Genomic DNA, 26,520 nt, shown 5'->3' with positions numbered 1-26,520 from the left:
TGGAAGTTTAAATAAAATTTATTTAAAAAAATTTTAGAAGAACATTCCTAATACTTCACATACTTAGAAAATACAACTTCCCCAACTGATATTCTTCACTCTTTGAAAAATTCTTTTGATAGGGTTGGGTAGACAAAAATCACTGAAGGCGATGAATAGATGAATCATGTGCTTTAATCCATGTAGTCCTGGAATTCCAGTGGTTCACTGATGCTTTAAAAATAAAAGAAAAAAAATTTAAATATGAAATACATTGACAAAATACCTTCAACACTTCTCTACTTCAATTCTTCAATACTGATTCTGTGTCGAGGATATTCTGATAGAAATGTGCAAATTTCAAGAAACTAGCAAAATTGACAAAAACCTGAATGATTGTAATATTAAAGGCACTGATCACAAACAAAACATATTTTGCTTTTTTTAATGCTCATGTGCTTTCTGGCATTTTTTAAAAAAACTAATAAAACTACAGATATACCTATTTGTAGGTACACTGAAATCCTATGAGCTAAAGGTATATGATGTTTTTGTAATAATGTAAGGAAACAAAATCAGTAACTTTTCCATCTTTTAAGTTGCCTGAGGCAACATGAATTTAGTGCAGGGTAATGAAATCTATACCTTAAAACCTCCAATGACGTGAGAGAACTTGAAAATTCATTCTTTCAGGAAATATGAGCAAACATGTACAATGTACTTTGTTCTGTGTGTCTTGTGAAAAACAATGTGCTGAGAAACTGTATAAATGATGCCTCTTATTTATACTTTAAGCTTAGATCTACGATTTCATTGATGATATTCTTTTTACCAAAGCAGATTGTCTGTGGTCAATTTAGTGTCCACTCTCAGTGAATTCATACATATCAGTTCTTAGATAACAAACATAATTATATTCTCTAACTACACCTTTATTTAATCTTCCCAGCACAGTGAGATGACACTATCTCCCAATGCCCAGTCCTATGTACTGATCTAAGTATTCACAGTACTCAAAACAACTTATTCAAAGTTGTTTTTAGAGCAATATTGTTATTATTATTTACATTTTTTTGGTTCTGCTCATTGCACTCTTCATTATTTCATGCAAATCTTGCAACTTTAAAAAAAATCATCAAATTCATCATTTCTTATAGCACAGTAGTATTCCATTTCAATCATATACCACTTATTATTTAGCCATTCCCCCATTCCATTTCTTTGCCACTACAAAGATTTTAGAACATATAAATTCTTTTCTTTTCTCCCTGATCATACTGGTATTGCTGGGTCAAGGGGAACATAGTTTTATAACTATGGGGATATTTCCAAATTGTACTCTAAAATGGTGATCAGTTCAGTTCCAACAAAAGTGAATTAGGGGTGATTAGGTGGCACAGTGGATAGAGCACAAGCCCTGGAGTCAGGAGTACCTGAGTTCAAATCCTGCCTCAGATACTTAATAATTACCTAGCTGTGTGGACCTTGGGCAACCCACCTAAGCCCATTGCCTTGCAAAAAAAAAAAAAAACAACAAACTATTTAAAAAAGTGAATTAGTGTGCCAGTTTTTCAACATCCCCACCAAAATTTGTTGTTTTCCCCTTTTATTATTTTAGCTAATCTGATGGTATAAGATGATATCTCAAAGTTGTTTTAATTTGCATTTCTTTAATCAATCATGATTTAGAGCATTTTTAAGACTATATATATATATATATATATATATATATGTCTGTGATTTCTTCATCAAAAAACTTCCTGTTCATATTCTTTGACCATTTATCAACTGGGGAATGACTCATAAGATTTATGCATTTGACAAAGTTCTTTATATATATATGTGTGATAAGAGACCTTTTTCCTGAGAAAATATCTACAAAAATTTTCATTCAATTTAAAGTTTTTATGGGTAATTTTTATATAAGTATCTACCATATACTGCTAAGAAAAAAGACTTGTTTCTATTACCATTAAATTCTGCTTCAACTGAAACTGTTCTTAAATTCACATCCCTTTTGTATAATTGCTCCCTTTTTACCTCTCCCTACTCAAATTTATTTTTTAGAATCTTCCCATCATATTCAAATCAGCCTCAAATCTTCTATTTGAACTCTTGAAAGCAACACCAAATATAAATTCTTTTTTTTTTTTTGCAAGGCAGATGGGGTTAAGTGGCTTGCCCAAGGCCACACAGCTAGGTAATTATTAAGTGTCTGAGACCGGATTTGAACCCAGGTACTCCTGACTCCAAGGCCGGTGCTTTATCCACAGCGCCACCTAGCCACCTCCAAACTATTCTTATAATGGAAAATATTATCTATATGCTTTAAGAATTTATATTTGAGGGGCGGCTAAGTGTTTGCCTTGCAAAAAAAAAAAAGAATAGTTTGACCTTTTTGAGTCCCTTATGATTGTTATTCTTTTTCCCCCCACTTCATTTTTTTCCAATTACATACAACATTCATCCTTTTGCAAGCCTTTGAATTCTACATTTTTCTTCTACCCTCTCTTCCTTCCCCTCTTCACAAAGCACTGAACAAGCTGCTACAGGTTGTACATGTACAATCATGTTTAATATATTTCCATATTAAGCATGTTGTAAAAAGAAGAATTAGAGCGAAAGAAAAGATTTTTAAAAGTGAACATAGTATGCTTTGCTCTGCATTCATACTCATTATTTTTTTCTCTGGATGTGGATGGCATTTTCCTTAACAAGTCTCTCAGAATTGTCCTTGATCACTGAACTGCTGAGAGGAGCTGAGTCCATCATAGTTGATCATTTTCCAGTGTTGCTGTTAATGTCTACAATATTCTCCTAGTTCTGCTCATTTCATTCAGCCTCAGTTCATGCAAGTCTTTCCAGACTTTTCCAAAGTCCATCGACTCATTATTTTTTTTTTTTAGTTTTTCAAGGCAATGGGGTTAAGTGGCTTGCCCAAGGCCACACAGCTAGGTAATATTATTATTATTAAGTGACTGAGGCTGGATTTGAACTCAGGTACTCCTGACTCCAGGGCCAGTGCTCTATCCACGGCGGACTCATTTCTTATAGAAACATAGAAACACAAACTGTTCTAGGATATTGGGGTAATTTTCCATGATAATATCTTGCATATTATCCATCATGGCTTTCAGATAAACTAAAAATTCCTAAATTATCTCTCTTGGATCTATTTTCCAGGTCCATCATTTTTCCTAAAATATACTTTACATTTTCTTCTATTTTTTTTCAGCCTTTGGTTTTATTTGTTTAATCTAAATTTTAGGTGATTAACTTTTCTTTTTCCATTTGTCTAATTTTACTTTGAGAGGTATTGTGTTCTGCAGTCATTTTTCATAATTCTCCCAAATGACTCATTCCTTTTCTCAATTTTTTGAGAAATTGGTTTTTAAAATTATTTTTGAACTTTTCTAAGAGTTCTTTTTGTATTTGTGACCATTTTGAAAATCCCTTTGTAGACATTTTGTCACTGCTTTCCTCTTCTGAGATGGCATTTTTAATCATCCCTCTCAGAATAGTAGCTTTTATGGTTCATGCTTTTTTTTTTCCTTCTCATTTTTGATAGTTGAATTTTGCTCCTGAGGCAAAGGGAGCACAGTCACAAGCTTTCTATGCTGTGGCCAGGGGTTTGGTCCCTAGCTTACCAATTGTTTATGGAATTGCAGGTGCTAGCAGTTTGCTCCCTGTGTCAGGCCAGTCCAGTCTTGCCTGTTGCCCCAGCATTCCTGGGTTTCAAACTTGGTCTTCTGAGCTGGGGTTGGGACCCTTACTGCTGGCCTAAACCTTAGTTGCACTGTGGCTAAGAACCTCCAGCTGACTTTCTACCTCTCCTGCCTATTTGGGGCTATATTGCCCTTTCACTCATGTGATAATAGATATTTACTGAGGTTCCTACATATCTTGAGTTGAGAACTTGTTTCACTGATTTTTTTGTGTATTTTAGGATCAGTTTAGAGGCTTCATTTAAAGTTGTTTTGGGAAAAGCTCCTGGAATTTCTTAGCTTTGAGCTGCCATCTTGGTTCTACTCTAGAAGTCCCTCTCCTAATCCATCTTTAATGTGTACCTTATGTTTCTCCTACATCTTATACATCAAATTTTCCATTGAGTTTTGGTCTTTTTATCACAAATATCTAAAAGTTTTTCAATTCATTAAATGTATATATTTTTTTTCATTTAGGATTGTACTGTTTTCTTGGGTAAATTGTGCTTGTTTGCAAACCCAGCGCCTTTGCTCTTCTATATATAATGTTCCAAGCTCTTTGGTCTTTTAATGTAGAAGTTGCTAGGTCTTGTATTATCCTGATTGTAGCTCTAAAGTAATTAAATTACTTTTTTTTCTGGCTGCTGTTGTATTTTCTACTTAACCTGGGAGCTTTGAAACTTGGCTATGATATTCCTATGAGGGTTCATTTTGGGATCTCTTTCAGATGGTCATCAATGGAAATTTTTTTTTTCTATTTCTATTTTACCTTTTCTTTCTAGAACTTCAGGGCAATTTTCTTTCATTATTTCTTAGAATATATCTACATTCTTTTTTTAAAAACCATAACTTTCAGAAGTCTAGCATTCTATAGTCTTCACTTGATCTGTTCTCTAGATCAGTTATTTTTCTAATGAGATGTTTCACATTCTCTTCTACTTTGTTATTCTTTTGATTTTTGTTTCACTACTTCTTGTTATCATGTGATGTCATTAGCTTCTCCTTGCCCCGCTCTAGTTGTGGTTGTTTTTAAGCCATCGGGATTAAGTGACTAACCCAGAGGTCGGATTTGAACTCAGATCCTCCTAACTTCAGGACTGGTCCTCTATCTACTATGCCACTTAGCAGCCCCCCTCCCCATTCTAGTTTTTAAAGGAGTTATTTTCTTAAGTTTTTGGATCTCTCTTTATCTAATTGGTTGTCTTTCTTTTCATATTTTTCTTGAATTGTTCTCCCCCCCCCCCCAATTTTTCCTCATCCTCTCTTATTTGATTTTTTAAAGGCTTTTTTAAACTTTTCCAAGAACTCTTTTTGGGTTTGTGACCATTTGCCCTTTTCACTTTACAGTAGGAATGACTTTTTAAACTCTACTATCTTCTTCTGAGTATGAATCTAGCTCTTCTCTATCCCCATAATAGCTATCTGTGGTCAAGTTCTTTCCCTTTTGTTTACTCATTATTATTTTATTTTTTTAGCAACAGGTTTGGAAGGCGGGGGTTGTGCATCAGGTTTCAAGTTTTCCATACTGCTTTTTCTAAGAACTGTCTGGGGGCACCTTAGGTACACCTCACTGCCTCTGGGTCATGGCTAGGGCCCCCAGCATGCTTTTTCTTCCTGCAGTCCTTCCCATGGTTGCACATTTCAGTTTACCCCATCTGCCCTGGAACCAAGCTAGGGACTCTTGCTGTCCTGCAAGTGCTCAGTCAATAGCTGCTACACTCACTCCTCCTAGCCCACAGTCAGAACACACAACTTAGTTCATCAGCATAACTGGACCAGGTATCCTACAACAGTAGGGCATCCTTTAATCTTCCCCTACTTAGTTGCCCTACCCTCACATTCTCCTTGAGGTGGAAGTTCCTGAAGCTAAGATTGCTACTGACCCAGCTGCTTATTGTTTGTTGATTCAGCAGAGTCTGCCTGGAGGTGTTTGCACTTCACTCAGGTCAAACATCTATCTCAGATTTTGGGGGTTTCCTAAGGTCCTCTCAAGTAGTTGTCTTAGGAAGACAACTACTTTACCAGGACTTTTAATTATTTCTGCTGCTTTAAGTTCATTTTTGAAGTGATGTTCTGTCTTGTTTTGGGGGGAAATTTGAGGAACCTGTATTTTCTGTCCATTTCCCCCAAGAATAAATCTTAGAAGAACAAGATGGATACCAAGAAATGAATACCTTGAAAATTAGACCAAATAGAAACCAATGACTTCATTAGATACCAAGATGTATTAGGAGAAAATCAAGTGATATGTGGAAAGATACTTTAAGAATCATTAGGGACTTCCGGCCAAGATGGCAGAGAGAAGACAGGCACAGTTCTAGAGTCTCCTGATCTCTTCCCTATCTATCACATGAAACAAACCTCTTAGAGGAAGTCCGACTCACGAAACCCAGAGAGAAAAGCCAGGAGAAAGAGCATCTACCTCAGGATTTGTCTCCCGCTGCAGCTTTGGTAGAATTTAGGCGGGTGAGTATCAGACCCGGATCAGCAAGAGTAACAGCTGAATTGGGACTGGGAGTCTGAGGGCCGGAGAGCGGGACCTGCTGAATCAGCAATGGGGCTGGACGAAAGGGGCTTGGGTCTGCGGGGAAGCAGATGTGCTGGTGTTGGTGCTCTGCCTGGAGCTTGGGGAAGGGGCTACGGGGAGAGGTCTGGTGCAGAAGAGCTGCGGACACCATCTCTGGGCTCCTCGGGTCTGAGAAAATCTGAGTCCATGCCTCCATTGCACTGAAGCCTCCTCCAAAACAAACAATTGCAAACTACTTATGCCTCGGGCCCAGGTGTGTGAGCAGAGGAACCAGCCCAGCTGAGGAATGACCTCAGGCCAGGGTCAAGCCCACCATTTATTGAAGGCAAAAGAATTCAATAGTTCCAATTCCTCCCTTGGGCAAAGGGAGAAGGCCTTGCAACCCAGGTCACAGACACTCCAGAGAGGGCAACAAGCACCTCCTACTGGCCATCCAGAGAAACTGAGCTCAGTAAAGCTTTAGTAATCCCAAGCCCAGGTGAACCAGCCCCCCCCCCCAACTCAAGGTCTTAGTATAATGAAAAAGGGTCAGCAGAAAGGTGGATCCATAGAAAAATTCCTGGAAGGGAAAGACCCCAACCCAGAGAGAGCTGGAACCTCTGAGGAGAATACAATCTGGTCTCCAGCACAGAAAGACTTCCTCGAAGAAATAAGGAAGGAGCTTAAAAATTTGGGAGAGACAATTAATACCTTGTAACAAGAAAACAAAACCTTAGAAAGTACAATTGACAAACACAAAAGGAGAATAAATCTCTCAGATCATCAATTGGACAATTACAAAATGAGAACAATTCTCTCAGATCCTCAAATGAGCAAATGCAAATAGAAATTAATTCTCTCAAAACCTCAATTGGTCAAATGGAAAGCTCTTTCAAAAGTAGAATTCACCAATTGGAAAAGGAGTTGCAAAAGGTTAATGAAGAAAACTCCTCCCCAAAACAAAGAATGGAGTCTACAGAAACTAATGACTCCGAGACAGCAAGAGTCAGTTAAACAAAATCAAAAAATAGAAAAAATAGAAGTAAATGTAAAATACCTCATCAACAAAACCACTGACCTTGAGAATAGATCGAGGAGGGGTAACCTGAAAATTATAGGACTTCCTGAAAACATTGAAGAGAAAAAAACCTGGACTTAATATTACAGGATCTAGTGATGGAAAACTGCCCTGATATCATGGAATCGGAGGGCAAAGTAGTTATCGAAAGAGTACATCGATCCCCACCAGAAAAAGATCCTAAAATGAAAACACCAAGGAATGTTGTGGCCAAACTGCAGAACTATCAGATAAAAGAGAAAATCCTGCAAGCAGTCAGAAAGAAACAATTTAAATATCAAAGAGCCACAGTAAGGATCATGCAGGACCTGGCTGCATCAACATTAAGGGATTGAAGGGCCTGGAACGAGATATTTCGAAGAGCAAGGAGCTTGGAATGCAGCCAAGAATCTACTTTCCTGCAAAGCTGAGCCCACTCTTCCAGGGAAAAAGATGGACATTTAATGAAATGGAAGAATTCCAAAAATTTCTGATGAAAAGACCAGAGCTACACAGAAAATTTGGACATCAAACAGGAGGTTCAAGAGACACATGAAAAGGTAAAAAAAAAGGGGGGGGTGGTAAAAGGAAAAAAATGCAATAAATGTAACTCTAACAGAGAGAATACACCTTGCCAGAAATGGTGGACGTTCATGACCTATCCATGAGTCTACTATCTAATGGGATGTAACTGGCTTTAACCTCCATTTGGGAGAAAGACTCTAATAACTCTCAGGAATTTAGACTCTATTCGATAGAATATACAGAACTAGAAGGGTCAGACACTCAGAATTTTCTACGACTTAGACAGAATGATCTAAAAAAAAACACCACCGCCCTATAAAGGGGGATAGGAAAGAGACAGGAGGAGGGAGGGGATTGAATGGGGTAAATTGCATTACACTAAGAGGTACAAAAAACCTATGGTAATAGTGGGGAAGAAGGGAGCAGAAGAGAAACACCTGAATCTTCTTCTCATCAGACTTGGCTTAAAGTCAACCTACACATACTCAGTTAACTTATAAAACATCTAACCTTTCAAGTACTAAAAGGGGAAAAGGGGAGGGGGGATGGAGAAAGGGAAGGGGAGTGAGGGGAATAAGGGGAAATAATAAAAGGAAGGGAAGGGAAAAGGGAAAAAGGGAAAGGGGAAGATGTGATATAGGAGGGCAAACACACTGAAGGGAGTAGTTTTCAGAAACGAAAGACTGGGGAATATGGATAAGGGGGGGAGGGGGGGAAATACAAACAGAGGGAAGATAGCACAGAGGGCAATAAAGAATTAGTAATCATAACCTTAAATGTGAATGGGATGAACTCTCCCTTAAAACGTAAGCAAATAGCAGAATGGATTAAAAACCAGAATCCTACAATATTCTGCTTACAAGATACTCATTTGAAGCAGAGAGATACATATAGAGTAAAGGTAAAAGGTTGGAGCAAAATATATTTTGCCTCAGCTGAAGTAAAAAAAGCAGGGGTAGCAATCCTTATCTCAGACAAAGAAGCAGCAAAAATAGACAGCATTAAAAGAGATAAGGAAGGAAACTATATCCTCCTAAAAGGTACCATAGACAATAAAGTCATTTCAATATTGAATATATATGCACCCAGTGGGACAGCATCCAAATTCTTAGAGGAGAAGCTGAAAGAATTACAGGAAGACATAGATAGCAAAACTCTACTAGTGGGAGACCTCAACCTCCCGCTATCAGATCTAGATAAATTGAATCATAAAACAAACAAGAAAGAAATTAGGGAGGTAAATAGATTGTTAGAAATATTAGATATGGTAGATTTATGGAGGAAACTGAATGGGGATAGAAAGGAATATACCTTTTTCTCTGCAGTACATGGAACTTATACAAAAATTGACCACGTACTAGGACATAAAAACCTAATGATCAACTGCAGAAAGGCAGAAATAGTGAATACATCTTTCGCAGATCACAATGCAATAAAAGTTATATGCAATACTGGGCCAAGAAGATATAGACCCAGAACAAATTGGAAACTGAATAACCTCATTTTAAAAAATGAGTGGACCAAAAAAACAAATTATAGAAAGAATTAACCATTTTATCATAGATAATGACAATAATGAAACAACATACAAAAACCTATGGGATTCATTCAAAGCAACTCTCAGGGGATATATTATAGTTCTAAATGCTTATATGAATAAATTGGAGAAAGAGGAAATCAATGAACTAAACATGCAACTAAAAAAATTAGAGAAAGAACAAATCAAAAATACCCAATTAAGTACCAAATTAGAAATTCTAAAAATTAAAGGAGAAATTAATAAAATTGAAAGCAAAAAAACTATTGAATTAATAAATAAAACCAAAAGTTGGTATTATGAAAAAATCAATAAAATTGATAAACCTCTGGTCAATTTGATTAAAAAAAAAAGAAGAAAACCAAATAGCTAGTATCATAAATGAAAAAGGTGAACTCACCACCAATGAGGAGGAAATTAAAGTAATAATTTGAAATTATTTTGCCCAACTCTATGCCAATAAATATGATAATCTAAGTGAAATGGATGAATATTTACAAAAATATAAGTTGCCCAGGTTAAATGAAGGAGAGATTAAATACCTAAACAACCCTAACTCAGAAAAAAGAAATTCAACAAGCCATTACTGAACTCCCTAAAATAAATCCCCAGGGTCTGATGGATTCACAAGTGAATTCTACCAAACATTTAAGGAACAATTGGTTCCAATACTATATAAACTCTTTGGAAAAATAGGGAAAGATGGAACTCTGCCTAACTCTTTCTATGAAACCAATATGGTACTGTTACCTAAACCAGGAAGAGTTAAAACAGAGAAAGAAAATTATAGACCTATCTCCCTGATGAATATAGATACAAAAATCCTAGATAAAATCTTATCAAAATGATTGCAACAAGTCATCACTAGGATAATACATTATGATTAAGTAGGATTTATTCCAGGAATGCAGGGTTGGTTCAATATTAGGAAAACTGTTAGTATACTTAATTATATCAACAACAAACCTATCAGAAATCATATGATCATATTAATAGATGCTGAAAAAGCTTTTGACAAAATACAGCATCCATTCCTATTAAAAACACTACAGAGTGTAGGAATAAATGGACTGTTCCTTAAAATAATTAGCAGTATCTATCTGAAACCATCAACAGGCATTATACTCAATGGGGAGAGGCTAGAGGTATTCCCAATAAGATCAGGGGTGAAACAAGGGTGCCCATTATCACCACTACTATTCAATATTGTATTGGAAATGTTTGCATCTAATTGCATCAGCAATTAGAGAAGAAAAAGAAATTAAAGGAATTAGAATTGGGAAGGAAGAGACAAAACTCTCACTCTTTGCAGATGACATGATACTCTACATAGAAAATCCCAAGAAATCATCTAAAAAACTACTGGAAACAATTAGCAATTTTAGCAAAGTTGCAGGTTATAAAATAAACCCCCATAAATCCTCAACTTTCCTATATATGTCTAGCAAGAAACAGCAGGAAGAGCTAGAAAGAGAAATCCCATTCAAAGTAACCTTAGACAATATAAAATATTTGGGAGTCTATCTGCCAAGACAGACTCAGAATCTTTTTGAAAGCAATTATAAAACACTTCTCACACAAATTAAATTAGATTTAAATAACTGGGCAAATATCAACTGCTCATGGATAGGTAGAGCTAATATAATAAAAATGACAATTCTACCAAAACTAAACTATCTGTTTTAGTGCCCTACCAATCAAAATTCCAAAAAAATTATTTTAACGAGTTAGAAAAAATTGTAAGTAAATTCATATGGAGAAATAAAAAGTCAAGAATTTCCAGGAGCTTAATGAAAAAAAAGTGCAAAAGAAGGTGGCTTAGCCCCACCCGATCTAAAATTATATTATAAAGCATCAGTCATGAAAACTGTTTGGTATTGGCTAAGAAATAGAGTGGTGGTCCAGTGGAATAGACTAGGTGCAAAAGCAGGAGATGATTATAGTAATCTGATGTTTGATAAACCTAAAGAGTCTGGTGATTGGGATAAAAACTCCCTCTTTGATAAAAATTACTGGGAAAATTGGAAGTTAGTATGGAAGAAACTTAGATTAGACCAACACCTCACACCCTTTAACAAGATAAGATCCAAATGGTTACAGGACATAGACATAAAAAACAATACTATAAGCAAATTAGAAGATCAAGGACTAGTCTACCTGTCAGATCTATGGAAAGGGGAACAGTTTATGACTAAGGAAGAGTTGGAGAACATCACCAAAAACCAATTAGGTGATTTCGATTACATTAAATTAAAAAGCTTTTGCACAGATAAAACCAATGTAACCAAGATCAAAAGAAATGTAGTAAATTGGGAAACGATCTTTACAACTAATGATTCTGACAAAGGACTCATTTCTAAAATATACAGAGAACTGAGACATATTTTTAAAACAAAAAGCCATTCCCCAATTGACAAATGGTCAAAGGATATGCAAAGGCAATTTACAGATGAGGAGATCAAAGTAATCCACAGCCACATGAAAAAATGTTCTAAATCATTATTAGAGAAATGCAAATTAAAGCTTCTCTGAGGTACCACCTCACACCTCTCAGATTGGCCAGTATGACCAGGAAGGATAATGATCATTGTTGGAAGGGTTATGGGAAATCTGGGACACTATTACACTGTTGGTGGAGCTGTGAACTCATCCAACCCTTCTGGAGAGCTATTAGAACTACGCCCAAAGGGCAACAAAAATGTGCATATCCTTTGACCCAGCAATACCACTATTGGGTCTATACCCTGAAGAGATGAGGAAAAAGGGCAAAAACATTACTTGTACAAAAATATTTATAGCAGCCCTGTTTGTGGTGGCAAAGAATTGGAAATCCAGTAAATGTCCTTCAATTGGGGAATGGCTTAGCAAACTGTGGTATATGTATGTCATGGAACACTATTGTTCTATCAGAAACCAGGAAGGACAGGATTTCAGGGAAACCTGGAGGAATTTGCATGAACTGATGCTGAATGAGATGAGCAGAACCAGAAAAACACTGTACACCCTAACAGCAACATGGGAGTGATGTTCAACCTTGAAGGACTTGCTCATTCCATCAGTGCAACAATCAGGAACAATTTTGGGCTGTCTGCAAAGGAGAGTACCATCTGTATCCAAATAAGGAGCTGTGGAGTTTGAACAAAGTGCAAGGACTATTCCCTTTAATTTAGGGAAAAAAAAAAAAACAGATAGCTTATTGTCTGATCTTGTTACCTCTTAGACTTCTCTTCTCTTTTGGGATATGATTTCTCTCTCATCACACCCAATTTGGAACAAGGTACAACATGGAAACAAAGTAAAGACTGACAGAGTGCTTTCTGGGGGCGGGGGGAGAAGCAAGATTGGGGGAAAAATGTAAAACTCAAATAATATCTTTAATAAAAATAAATTTTTAAAAAAAAAGAATCATTAAACTTTATAACCATGGGTTTTTTCCAAATCCTATTATATCTCAAGAAATCATAAATCAAAATTTCTCAGATCTATGAAAAGATATAAATAAAAATAATCCACCAATCCCTAACTGAAACCCCCCAAAAGGTCCAGAAATGTCATATCAAAATCCAGAGCTTCCATAAGCAAAGAAAAAAATACTATAAGAAGCCAAAGGAAAGCAATTCAAGTACCAAAGAACCACAGTCAGGATGATCACACAAAGGACTAGCAAATTTTGCCTCCTAAAAATGAGAAGATAAAATTGCAAAACATTCTTTGCACAAAAAAAGAGAGAGATTTAAATAAATGGAGAAAGAAATTACTCAAGGATAGGATTAGTCAATATAATAAAAATGACAACACTATTAATTTAATTTACTTATTCAGTACCATATCAATCAAACCACCACAGGATTATCTTATAGAACCAGGAAAAACAACAACAAAATTTATCTTGGGGAATGTCAAAAATCTCAAGGAAATAACAAACAAACAAAAATGTGGGAAAGGGATCTAGTATTACCAGATCTCAAACTATAACACAAAGTAATAATTATCAAAATGATTTGGCTAAGAAATTTAATGGTAGAATATATTAGTATACAATATACTAAAGCAGTAGCCTAGTACTTGATCAACCTAAAGATACTTCTGCTGGAACAGCTGGGGTGAGGAGATCCCAGAGGTGACAGCCATGGTTCTTTTATATGAGGAAATCACAAGACTCTCGGACTCATGAGGGTAAGAAAAGATACAGAATTTAATTCGCAGGTCATTGTATAAGTTCACAGATGACTACAAAAATTTAACATGTTAAGTTCCTGAGGGAAGAAGCAAGATAGTGAGTTTTAGTAGAAGTAATTAAATTAAGCAAAGAAGTAACAGTCATAAGCTGAGTTGTTGAGAACAGCAGAGACAGTAAAGAGAGGAAAAAAGGAAGAGGGAAAGGAAACAGTCACAAAACTGGGCTTAGATCAACGTGAATCCAACTGCTTGGAGCTAGGACCACATGGGTCCCACATGGAGAAGGGATCTGGCCAAACTTTTTTAAGGTCCACCTCCTGTGCAGGGAGGAATCATATGGAAGGGGGTCAAGGAATGACCCATCTGGATGTGACTGGAGACAGGCATGCACCATGGAAAGTGAAGAGCAGGACAGATGAGGGAGGGCTAGGTTGCTTTCTATATCTTAGTGAATTTACATTTGAGAAGAGGATTAAGTTGAACAATGGAGAGGGCAGAGGCCCACAGAAAATGTCAGACAAGCATAAGATAATAGTTATTTAATATTACAGAAAAGGCTAGATCCTTCAACAATATTAATTATTGCGGTAAGAACTATCTGACAAAAATTAATGGGAAAACTGGAAAGTAGGCTGTCAAAAAACTAATTACAAATCAACATCTATACTATATACTAAGACAAGCACAAAAAGGTTACATGAATTAGATATAAAGATTGACATGGGGGCGGCTAGGTGGAGCAGTGGATAGAGCACCAGCCCTGGAGTCAAGAGTACCTGAGTTCAATTCCAGCCTCAGACACTTAATAATTACCTAGCTGTGTGGCCTTGGGTATGATAAACAAATTAGAAGAGTAGAAAAGAAATTATCAATCATATAAAAGGAGCGTTCAAGGGGCAGCTAGGTGGCACAGTGGATTGAGCACTGGCCTTGGAGTCAGGAGAATCTGAGTTCAAGTTTGACCTCAGATACTTAATAATTACCTAGTCACTTAACTCCATTGCCTTGCAAAAAAAAAAAGAAGAGAGAGAGAGAGAGTTAGAGAGAGTTCATGACCAAACAAGGAATAGAGAAGATCATAAGGTAAAACGAACAATTTTGAATATATAAAATTAACAGTTTTTGTACAAACAAAATGAATGTAGCTAAAATTAGAAGAAAAGCAGGTAACTAGAAGGAAAAATTTTTTCATCAAGTTTCTCTTGTATAAAGATCTCGTATGTAAGACACAGGAAATTGATTCAAATTTCTAAATATAAAAGACATTCTCCAATTTATAAATGCTCAGAAGAAATGAAAGTTTTAGAGAAAAAATTCCAAGCCATAAAAAAAGATACAAAGAAAATATTCTAAATTATTGATAATTATTAGTTATATCAAATTAAAACCAAAGGGGCAGCTAGGCGGCACAGTAGATAGAGCACCGGCCCAGGAGTCAGGAGTACCTGGGTTCAAATCCGGTCTCAGACACTTGATAACAGCCTAGCTGTGTGACCTTGGGCAAGTCACTTAACTCCATTGCCTTAAATAAATAAAAATTAAAAAAAAAAACAATTTGGGTTCTACTTCCTACCTATGAGATTGACAAAGCTGACAAAAAAGGAAAACGACAAATTACAGGAGAGACTGGGAAAACAGGCATATTACTGCAATACTGATGGAATTGTGACTTGATCTAGCCATTCTTTTTTTTTTGCAAGGCAAATGGGGTTAAGGGGCTTGCCCAAGACCCCATAGCTAGGTAATTATCAAGTGTCTGAACTCGGATTTGAACCTAGGTACTCCTGACTCCAGGGCCCGTGCTTTATCCACTGCACCACCTAGCTGCCCAGATCTAGCCATTCTTGAAAGCAATTTGAAACTATACTCCAAAAGTTATTGAATTATAGATATCCTTTGACCTAGTAATTCCACTACTAGTTCTATATCCCAAAGAGATTAGAGAAAACTAGAGAAAAAAAGAACTTTTATATACAAAATAATGTTTATAGCATCTTTTTGTAGTATCCAAAAAAATTGGAAACTGAGGGAGTGATTGTTAATTGGAGAATATTTATATGGTACATAAATGTGAAATAATATTATTATGCTATAATAAATTATTAATGGGATAGTTTCAGAGAAACCTGGGAAGACTAGTATGAAATGATTCAGAGCAGGAACCAGGAAAACAACTTATATAATAGCAATAATGTAAAAACACTATAAATCAGGGGAAAGCTTGGAATAATAGTCCAAAAGGCAAAAGAAATAAGGCTACAACCCAGAATAACTTACTTTGTATAGCTGACTGCAATATTACAGGGGGAAATGAGCTTTTAATGAAATAGAAGACTTTTAAATATTTCTTAAAGGACCATTGGGATAGGACCTCCCTCTCAAGTGAGACTGTTTATGCAGTGCTCCACATCTCCAAGTGAAAAGTTGGAGGGAGCTGATGAGAAGTGAAGATCTTGGTCTTTAGGCTTCCAACTTCAAGAAAGAAGTCATGATATTACAGCCTCTCTTCAAAACCCTGAAGGAAAAATTGGGAAAAAGCCAAACAGAGCAACCACCATTATGTCCTTATCTCAGTTTGCTATGCTGTACCCCTTGGGTGAGATCTAAGACTTTCTCTCTTGGTTGAACTCAGTTCACTCTATCTTGTCTGGTAAAAATTCTCATAAGTATACTATCTTTGATTTATATTTTGCCATTGATTGAATAAGCAGGTTTATTTACCATCTACTATGTGTGTTCATTGTGTAACTGACAATGTGTGAGAAGAAGCTTATTTCCAATAAGCTGCTGCATATTGTTGTTTGTCCTTCATTCTCAAAGAGGACTAATGCCTTCAGAAGGGTGATGTTCTGACTTGCAAGTGAATTAGATTTAAGTGAGACTGGGTCTTGTGGAAAGTCACCAGCCTCAGTCTTCGCTAGAGTCTATGAATTCAGTCATCCAGGTCCTATCTTGTGTTAGATGCATTAAAAGACTCAGAGGTCAAGAATAAGTAGCTGCTAGTCCCACTATATTCTGCCATTATAAAAACAAATCTAGTCAGCTGGGGGCTACATTTCAGAAAAGACAGTGACAAACTGAAGAAGACCCAGAAGAGAAGAGAGTGACCTGAATCTTGGAGGGTCTAGAGTTTCTTCTATATTAGGATCAGTTGAAGGAAGGAAGTAGGGAAGTTGAGCCTGGAGCTGAGAAAAGTTGGGGATAGAGGGTGGAGAGGAGCTGTCAGTTTCTTCAAAAATTTAAGAGTTCTTTGTAGAAGGAAGTAGGAGCAAGTGCATAAAAATATAGATTTCACCTTGATAATGAAGAAAACCTTCCTATCTAGAAACCTTCCAGAAAGAAATCAATTTTCTCAACAACAGAAAGTAAATGTTACTTACTTTGAATGAAACTTTCTTCTTGTTAAAATAAAAAAAGATCTAAAAGTGGAACAGGCTGCCTTAGGGAGGTGGAAAGTTGCTCCTCTTTCTAGCAAAGGCTGATGACCATTTGTTGAGTGGGGTGTAGTAAGGATTCTTGCTCAGGTACGAAATGGATGAAATGGACATAGACATTTTTTTTTTTTAGATTTTTCAAGGCAATGGGGTTAAGTGGCTTACCCAAGGCAACACGGCTAGGTAATTATTAAGTGACTGAGGTTGGATTTGAACCCAGGTACCCCTGGCTCCAAGGCTGGTGCTCTATCCTCTGCGTCGCCTAGCTGCCCCTGGACATAGAAATTTTAATTGTGTGATCTTTATTTTTCAGCTCATAAGGAAGAGTTTCTGAGAACATTTTAATGAGTTTTGTAATTCTGAAGGAAGTTTCATTGATTTACATAAATTAGCACAGATTCAAGAATCAGTTCCATTATACATTTTATCTTCCCTGACAGAAACAAAATTTCTGGGACCATTTTTCCTTAATTTTTTCTGATGCTTTTTATTTATCAGAGCATTCCCTGCAGCTAACAGGACTGCCATGAAGTAAAATTAGGAAATAATTTCAATCATATACTCATAGCATGGTTTTAAATAATTCATAATAGGAAACATGTATGGGGAGAAGGGAGGGAGGAAGACTGGAACTTTTTTTTTAATTATAAAAATTTTATTTATTTTAAACTTTACAATCTTTCCCCTAATCTTACTTCCCTCCCCCCACCCTCCAGAGAAGGCAATCTGCCAGTCTCCACATTGTTTCCATGGTATATATTGATCCAAACTGAATGTGATGAGAGAGAGAAATCACATCCCCAAGAAGAAATATAAAGTATAAGAGATAGCAAGTTCAGACAATAAGATATCAGTTTTTTTTTCTAAATTAAAGGTAATAGTCCTTGGTCTTTGTTCAAACTTCACAGTTCCTTCCCTGGATACGGATGGCACTCTTCATTGCAGACAGCCCCAAATTGTCCCTGATTGTTGCACTGATGGAATGAGCAAGCCCATTAAGGTGATCATTCCCCCATGTTGCTGTTAGGGTGCACAACCTTTCTCCGGTTCTGCTTATCTCACTCAGCATCAGTTCATGCAAATCCCTCCAGGCTTCCTGAATTCCCATTCCTCCTGGTTTTCAATAGAACAATAGTGTTCCATGACATACATATACCATAGTTTGCTAAGCCATTCCCCAATTGAAGGACATTTTCATTTCCAATTCTTTGCCACCACAAACAGGGGCTGTTATGAATATTTTTGTACAAGTGATGTTTGTACCCTTTCATCTTCTCTTCAGGGTATAGACCCAGTATTGCTGGATCAAAGGGTACGCACATTTTTGCTGCCCTTTGGGCATAAGACTGGAACTTTTTAAACTTCCTGATAGAACTATAATAGTTGTCTTAACAGAAAAAAAATCTTAAATATATATGCATATATGCATATATATATACATATATATAAAATAACCAGATCAAGCTAAAATCTATTTAATCTTTATCACTAAGAGCTGCTTTTTGTAAGATAAACAAAATATTTTAAAATATCACAAGATCTTGTTTATAAAAACAATTATTAAAATTCAGCACAATTCTGATGCAAACTCAGTCATCTAATAGTGGTATAAATTAAGTAATCAACTAAAAAGTATTCTGAATAAAAGTATCCCATTTTAATTCCATTTGTTCTGTATTTGGAGGAAGAAGCAAACTGTACATGATGAAAATTGTAATTTCATGTGTAGTTTTCTCTTTTTCTATTCTACTATCTCTCTATATGGAGATACTAATTTTATTTGGTTTTTAAAATTAAAATAAAAACATTTTCCAAAAAGATAACCTGTAACTTTCAATTGTATTTTAATGAATGAAAGGACTTTTTCCATTAATAAGTCAGTCTAAAATTCATCTGAGATATTACATGTTTTGAGAGAAAAAAATTTAAATTTAGTTGGAGGACTCTACTGTTAATAAACTATAATATTTGTTCAGTAAGTCAACAATGTTTGTTGATCTCCTTACTAGGCCAAGACATTCTAATCCTTTCCATGTACTGGGGGGGGGGGGTCCTTGAAATCTGAGGAGACAAAGCATACACACTTGAGATGAATTTAGCAGTTACAATGACAGCCCAAACATGTGATGATGTTTATCCTTTATTCTTGGAGAAGACCTTGACATCAGGGAGATGCACATGAATTCGATTTGAGGGAGGGAGTGCTGGGCCAAGTCACCAGTCTCACTTTCTCCTCCAGAGTCTGGAGGAGTCTGGTCCTTCAGGGGGCAGATATGAATCAGGGTGGGCCTGGATACAGGCAATCATGGTTAAGTGACTTGCCTGAGTTCATACAGCCAGTTAATGTCAATTGTCTGAGGTGGGATTCAAACTCTGGTTCTGACCCCAGGTATGGTCCTCTAACCACTGCACCATCAACCCCCAGAAGACTACCCTAAGGCTGTTCAATTTAAAAAAGGAACAAAAATTAGATGGGATTAATTTGGGAAGACTTCAAGGAGGAAAACTTTCATTTGGGTTTTGAAATTGCCCAATCAGAGGAATTGAGGGAAGGAACAATTCTTATATGAATGAATGATAAACCTTCATTAGGCTAAACTCATGTTCCAAGTGGAATAGTCAGAAATGAGGTCAGCAAAATTATGGCAGACCAGATGGAGGTTTTGACTGAAAAGTTTCTCTTAAACTTCTAATTCCAAAAAATCATTCACTCTCTGACCACTCACTCTTTTGAACTCACTTAGCAGGAATCACATACTATCAAAACTAGAAGAGATAGAAATAAAGTTATCAGCTTAGACATAATGTGGTCCCACTCTGTCATTCTAGATGGGAATTAAGTCGAAAGGAAAACTTCCCCTCTCTGCCCCTAATGCATATAGTAGCATAACATAACCCTTTTGTATCTGCTCCCTTCAGGTGTTCTCGTGGGAGAAACTTTTCTTTCAGTCACTGCCCTCCACTCCAGTCATTATAGGAGTGTAGGACAGGATTCTTTAATCTGCTTTGGGGGGAAAAAAAAGGAGGGGCTATTGCTAGAAGTTACTGCCTCTGAGAGAAGAAGTTGAAGTTTTCTTCTTACTAAGACTCTCCCCGCTGCAATGTAGATATTGACTTCTTGGTTTATTTTTATTTAATCTTTCCCCAATTTTGGAAGAGCTATTATAGATATCAATAAAATTCTCTTTGTGTGAATTGAGCCCCCAAGTGGTAAACCCCCAGCAACTGGAAGGATAATTTCCTGAATAAATCATCACTGCTAAACAACCATAGTTTCTCTCATCTACCTTTAAGCAAACAAAATACATACAGACCAGGAAAGCTTTGGTTAACCACAACTTTATCTTAATACTAGATATGACAAGTGGCACAGTGGATAGAGCACTGGCCCTGGAGTCAGGAGGACCTGAGTTCAAATGTGGTCTCAGACACTTAATAATTACCTAGTTGTGTGATTTTAGGAAAGTCACCTAACCTAACTGCCTTGCAAAAGCAAAAAAAATACTAAATATGAGAGACCAGGTAGACAGATATGTAAAAGAGAATTTGAAGAAACTAAGACAAAAGAGGACTTGGAGGGGTGTTACCTCATTTATGATTCCCTCCCAACAAAAACAGTAAAATCTTTGTGCATTAAGATCCAGCCTTTGTGGAGCATCTTTACTGTGCTTGGGATAATGTCAGTGGCAACAGCAGTAGCTGTGGCAGTTGGTCAATCATCAGTATTCATTAAATGTCTTTTTGTTAACTGTTCAGGATAAAAAAGGAAGTAATAGTACCTGTCCTCAAGGAATTCATAACCTAATGAAGGAAATATACAATATATATGATAAATAGAAAATAATAAACAGAGGGAAAACACTATAATTGATAATGAATGGAGAAGAAAATGGAATTTTACTTGTGACTTTAAAGAGAACCAAGGAAGTCAGCTGGCAGAGAAAAGGAGGGAGAGCATCCCGGCGATGAGGGACAGTCAGAGAAAAGGAATAGAATTGAAAGATAGAGTTTCTAGTTCATGACACAGGCACAAGGCCAATGTTTCTGAAGAGTACATGATGGGGAGTAAGAAATAAGAAGACTGGAAAGGTAGGAGAAGTTGAGTTATTTGGATTTGGTCCTCAAAATGAGGGGGGCAGAGATAGTAATTACATTCTCAACAATAGCAGTTCTTTGTCAATTCTCTCTATTTCCAACCCCCTACATCGCCCTCCCCCAATTGTCCATTCATACCCTTTCTTCCACTGGTCACCCTGTAGTTAAAGCTTCTGGGTATGGAGGCCGTGTCATCACAGCTAAAGCTGCAGGGGTAAGGGCCATTGACTGGCCCCTTACTTCCAAACACTGTTGTGGATAGCAGTCTCTCAGATTCCTGACAACCCTCAGTATTCTTGTGCACTTCTCACCTCTTAACAAGATTTCAGTTCTCTCCTTTTCTGTCTTTTCAAATTTGGTCACAGCCTTATCCATAGTTCCCAGTCTAGCATAACCTCATTCTGACAGTGAACATCGCTTTCAGCGAATGACTAAAGATGAATGAAGGAAGGTCAACCTCTCTCCACTCTTAATTTCTCTCCTTTTCTACTGGCTACAAACATACCCAAGGTCTCTCCCATCCTTACCTCAGAGGATTCTGAGGATCAAATGAGATATTTGTAAAGCACTTAGCAAAATGCTTGTACTCTTAGAAAAAAACTACCCATTGCCTCCACTTTTTCTCCATGCCTTAGTTCTTTGAAGTCTGCCTTTGTTTGATTGTTACCTCCTCATTAGACTATGAACTCCTTAAGAGCAGGGATTTTTTTCCCCCTATTTTCTTAGCATCCTCAGCACAGCACAATACTTAGATCATAGTAGATGCATAATAAAGATGTATTGACTAACAATTCTGTAGAATTTGACACTATTGACATCCTTCTTTAGGATATATGCTTCTTTCTGGGTTTTCTTAATATTGCTGTTCCTTCCATCTGTTCACACCTGTGGGCTGTTTTCTTAGTCTCCTTTGTTAAGATATTGTGTCCCCAATTCTAGACTTCTTCTAGACCCTCTTCTCTGTGGTCTTGGATAACCTCATCAGACCCCATGGGCTTAAATTAACTGTTTCCTGCTTGACCCCACTTCTATTTGCCCTATTGGAATTAGAAGTTAAAAGGATCTTATCAGTCAAAACCTCCACCTAACATTTTCCCTCCCTGGTCTACCATAATTTTGCTGACCTCATACACAATCTCAGAAAAAGAAATTGAAAAAATCAAAACTGAGTTCCCAAATGAAAAAAAAATCAACAACAACAACAAAAAAATCCTAGACCAGATAGAATTACAAGCTAAATCTATCAAACATTCAAAGAAAATTAATTTCAATAATATAAAAACTATTTGGGGAAAAAAGGAAAAGGGTCTCAAATCCCTTTTATGTCTTGATAGCTAAACCAGGGAGAGTCAAAGCAGAAAAAGAAAAATACAAAACAACTCTCCTAACAGACATTGCTATAAACAATTTTAAACAAAATATTAGTAAGGAGGCTACAGAAATCTATCAAAAGATTATGCATTCTGACCAGGTTTCATTAATACCAGGAATTCAATGTTGGTTTAATATTAGGGAAACTATCAATAGAACAGGTAACATGAATAACAAGAACAACAAAAAGTATGTAATTATTATCTATGGAGGAAGAGCTTCACAAGGTACAATATCATTACTATTTAAAAACACATGCTAGAAAATGTAGGAATAAATAGAACTTTCCTTAATACTAGAAGTAATATTAATCATAAACCAAGAGCCAACATTATATAAAATGGGGATAAATGAGAGAGACCTTTCCAATAATACTACCGGTCAAACAAAAACATCCATTATCACCAATACTATTTTATAAGGTGTTAGAAATGCTATCTATAGTAGTAAGACAAGAAAAAAGAAATTTAGGGAATATTTAGAGGCAATGAGGTCAAGAGGTAAGGTGACATGTTTATGATGATATAGACAGTAAACAAATGAGCCACTTGGGATTGGAACCCTGTCCCATTATTCCAGTTTCAGTGATTTTTCTATTATACTACATGGATTAACAGGATTTTTCATGATTCTTTTTAGAACTAGAATTCCAGTGAACTGTTCTTCTGCCTTACCATAAGAATGACATCTTTTGAATCTAAACCACTTCAGATTTACCCACCTAGGCACTTTGGATTGGGTTCATTTACCCAATCTATAATTCTAGCTTTGTTCTCATTCAGGAAGGAAAACTACAAATTGCTCATCATTTTTTAGCATTTCCACACAATTGCACCTTAATTACTAACTAGCTATTTTACTTCCCTTCTCCCAAAGAAATTGTTTTTATTTTGGGGGAGGAAGAAAAGATCTCCCTAAAGATATCATGTAGTTCTGTGCTATCACCTATTACAAGGATAATTTAACCCAATACTCAGTTCACTGTCAAAGATCATAAAACATCCCTGATAATGTCCCATTTTCTCTCTAATCTCTCCTCCAATCAAGCTCTTGCTTCAAACTTTATAGAAAAAAAATTGAGGTAACCCACCAGCAGCTCCCTCTTTTCTCCTATTCCTTCTCTTCCTCTTCAATTAAATCCCCTTAACATAATCTTCACCATTTTCTCTTTATTTCAGGTTCTTTTTTTTTTTTTTAGGTTCTTTTTTTTTTTTGCAAGGCAAATGGGTTAAGTGGCTTGCCCAAGGCCACATAGCTAGGTAATTATTAAGTGTCTGAGACCGAATTTGAACCCAGGTACTCCTGACTCCAAGGCCAGTGCTTTATCCACTATGCCACCTAGCTGCCCCTTTCTCTTTATTTCAGACTGTGATGAAGGAGTAGCCCTTTTCAGCAAGGCCAACATACAAACAAGGCCAAACATACATAAATCATTAAACACATACCTCTCATCTCCTCCAGCAAGCTGTCTCTATTATCCAGGGATGTGCTAAGGGGGTGATAGGTGAGACAGAGCTGAGTATATACCTGGTCCAAGCTTACTTATAGGCAATCAGAGGTGAGGCTCGGTTCTGCCTCACCTGCCACCCCTCATCTTACATCCCAATTATTTCTCCTCTCTTATGTTCAATCTCTCCCTATATTCTGTTTTATTCTTTACTGCTTACAAACACTAATGCCAGGATAAGATTCTACCATACTTAAAAAAAATCTTCACTGTAATCTAATATCTACAATAACCACCATCTTATATAGCCCTTTCTTTTTCAGTTAAGACTCTCAGAAAAAGCCATCCATAGTGAATGCTTCAAAAATTTTCCTTCAATCTTTTCTGTTTTGTTGTGAAGTTGTTTCAGTCACATCCAAATATTGTGGCCCCACTTGGGGTTTTCTTGGCAAAGATACTGGAGTGATTTGCTTTCCTTTTCCAGCTCATTTTACAGATGAGGAACTGAGGTAAATCAGGTTAAATGACTTGTCCAGAGTTACAATCTGAGGCCTGATTTGAACTGTACCACCTTGCTGCCCCATCCACTCCTTCCATATGAATACCTTTTTTTAACCCCCTTTGATCTAGTTTTTGATTGATATCACTTAATTGAAATTGCTTCCTTCAAAATTTTCTCCCTCTCACCAAATCTAATGGGCTTTTCTCAGTCACCAATCATCTTGATTGCTTTGCTACATTTGACACTAATGATTACCCCTCTTTTTTGCCACTTTCTCCTCTCTAGATTTTTGGAACATTGCTCTATTTTGATTCTCTTTCTAACTGGCTGACCACTCATTTTCAATCTTTGGCCAGATCTTAATTCATGTGAATATAATCCCAAGGTTCTGTCCTGTACCATCTTCTTTTCTCTGTGACATTTAAAAAGTTCAAGAGATATAATTTTTGGGTAAGTAATAATTTTATTAATACTGTTAACATTTCTAATAAAAAAAAAGGTCTCAAATGCCAAAGATATCCTCATGATGCTGGGCTCAAAGTTTATATACTCTTGGAAGAGTTGATGTTTCCAAGGGTGGTAATCAACTCTAATTGGTTAATAATAAGAGGAATACTATGAGAGGTGGATTACATTCCCATGAGGATCTTAAGGTCTTTGACTCTGAGCACCCAAATCTTGGTCAAAGAGACATCACTTTCCGTATCGCCTGACTGAAAAATGGGAAAATCCATGTTTTCTTAGACTGGTCATTTTCTCAGACAATAAGCATGAATCCTCTCATTAGCCTAAACTTGAAATTTATTTTACTTTCTTTGATTAGATTTTGGCTTGGGTAAGTCTTTGAGAAAGATTTCCCATACTAGTTGATTTCTGGGTAAAGAAGTTAAAAAGGGGAAAAACCTTGGTCCTGATTCAATAATTAGTTATTAATAAAAGAGATAATCATTTCTCTTATCTCCAATGGTGACTTCAATTAACTAGGCTGATGATTCTCAGATCTATGAAGATAGTCCTATAATCCTTTATCAAGCTATAGGCTAACCTCATACCTCAGTCTCTACTTTTTAGACATGATAAATCCCATACATATCACAAAGTCAATACATTCAAAAAACATATCCATTCTTTCCCCCAAATCTATTCAATTATTCATTCCCTATTGTTGTCAAAAACACTATGATCCTTCTAGTCACCCAGGTTCTCAGTCTTGTCCTTCAACTCTCAACTTAATTCTTAACTCACCCACATATTCAGTCAACTGCCAAATACTGTCTTCCCATCTCTACCAAATCTCTCAAAAAAGTCTCCTGAGGCTTCCATGCGTCAAGACTCTCTCAACTTTTGGCCATTCTCCACATAACTACAAAAGTAATTTTCTTAACCAGGTCAACCCACTCAAAAAGCCACTCCAGTGGCTCCCTATGGTGGTCTTGATGATTAAAACAACCATTTGGAATTTAAAACTCTTCATAATACAGACCTTTTCTGATATTCTTTACCTTTCCTTCTCTCATACTCCTTGCTGTTCCTCACACATGACCCCCTGACACTGGCTGTCCACCTCAGTCTCTAGTTCTAAAGTACCATATTCTTCATGAAATTTTTCTGAGCTCCTGAAAATTCTAGGGAAGGAAGAGAAGGAAACAAGCACTTATTAAATACCCACTATGAGCTAAGCACTTTTCTTTTCTGAGCATGAGTAGACCTACTCCCAAAACTACCCCATGTTCATTTCTTATCTGTAACACCTCACTCTTCCATCAGTGTGAGAACCAGGTTGACTGGAAGGATGCTGGCGCCCTGAATAGCCCTGGAACATGTTGTGCTGCCTATATAGAGGGAGATGTGGCTCCTTATTTGTGGAGTTTGGATGCTTTGTATGTATTAGTAGAATGAGGAGAGAAGCAGAATTAGAAAGATACAGAGGGAAGGCAAACTTCTGAATTACTCAAAGGAATTCCCAAAACTACAGATACGTGACCAAGAATGCCCTCCTCAATATATCCTTTGATTTCCAGTACCTGTAATCTCCAGCTACCACATGGAACAGGTTTTTTTGGTGAATTTGTTTTTTCCTTGTTGCTCAGATTTCATTTTGCTTCTGAGTCAAAGAGCTCAGTCCTTTTTTTTTTAACTTAGTCCTTTTTTTAACTTTCTAAATTTTATTTTATTTTTCTAATT

At 36.5% G+C, this 26,520-nt stretch overlaps 1 long non-coding RNA gene across 1 annotated transcript; it reads right to left on the bottom strand.

Annotated features, from left to right (window-relative positions):
• LOC141497843 (uncharacterized) lies at window positions 1-25,924 on the bottom strand. The gene is made up of 2 exons (XR_012471459.1): window positions 25,839-25,924; window positions 1-213 (listed from the first exon to the last, which is right to left on the bottom strand). It is a non-coding gene; the product is annotated as an uncharacterized LOC141497843 (long non-coding RNA).
• Window positions 25,925-26,520: the final 596 nt, after the last annotated feature.

The sequence above is a fragment of the Macrotis lagotis genome, chromosome X (genome assembly GCF_037893015.1).
Source record: "Macrotis lagotis isolate mMagLag1 chromosome X, bilby.v1.9.chrom.fasta, whole genome shotgun sequence".
Taxonomy (NCBI): domain Eukaryota; kingdom Metazoa; phylum Chordata; class Mammalia; order Peramelemorphia; family Peramelidae; genus Macrotis; species Macrotis lagotis.
This window is presented reverse-complemented; position numbering and strand designations above follow the sequence as displayed.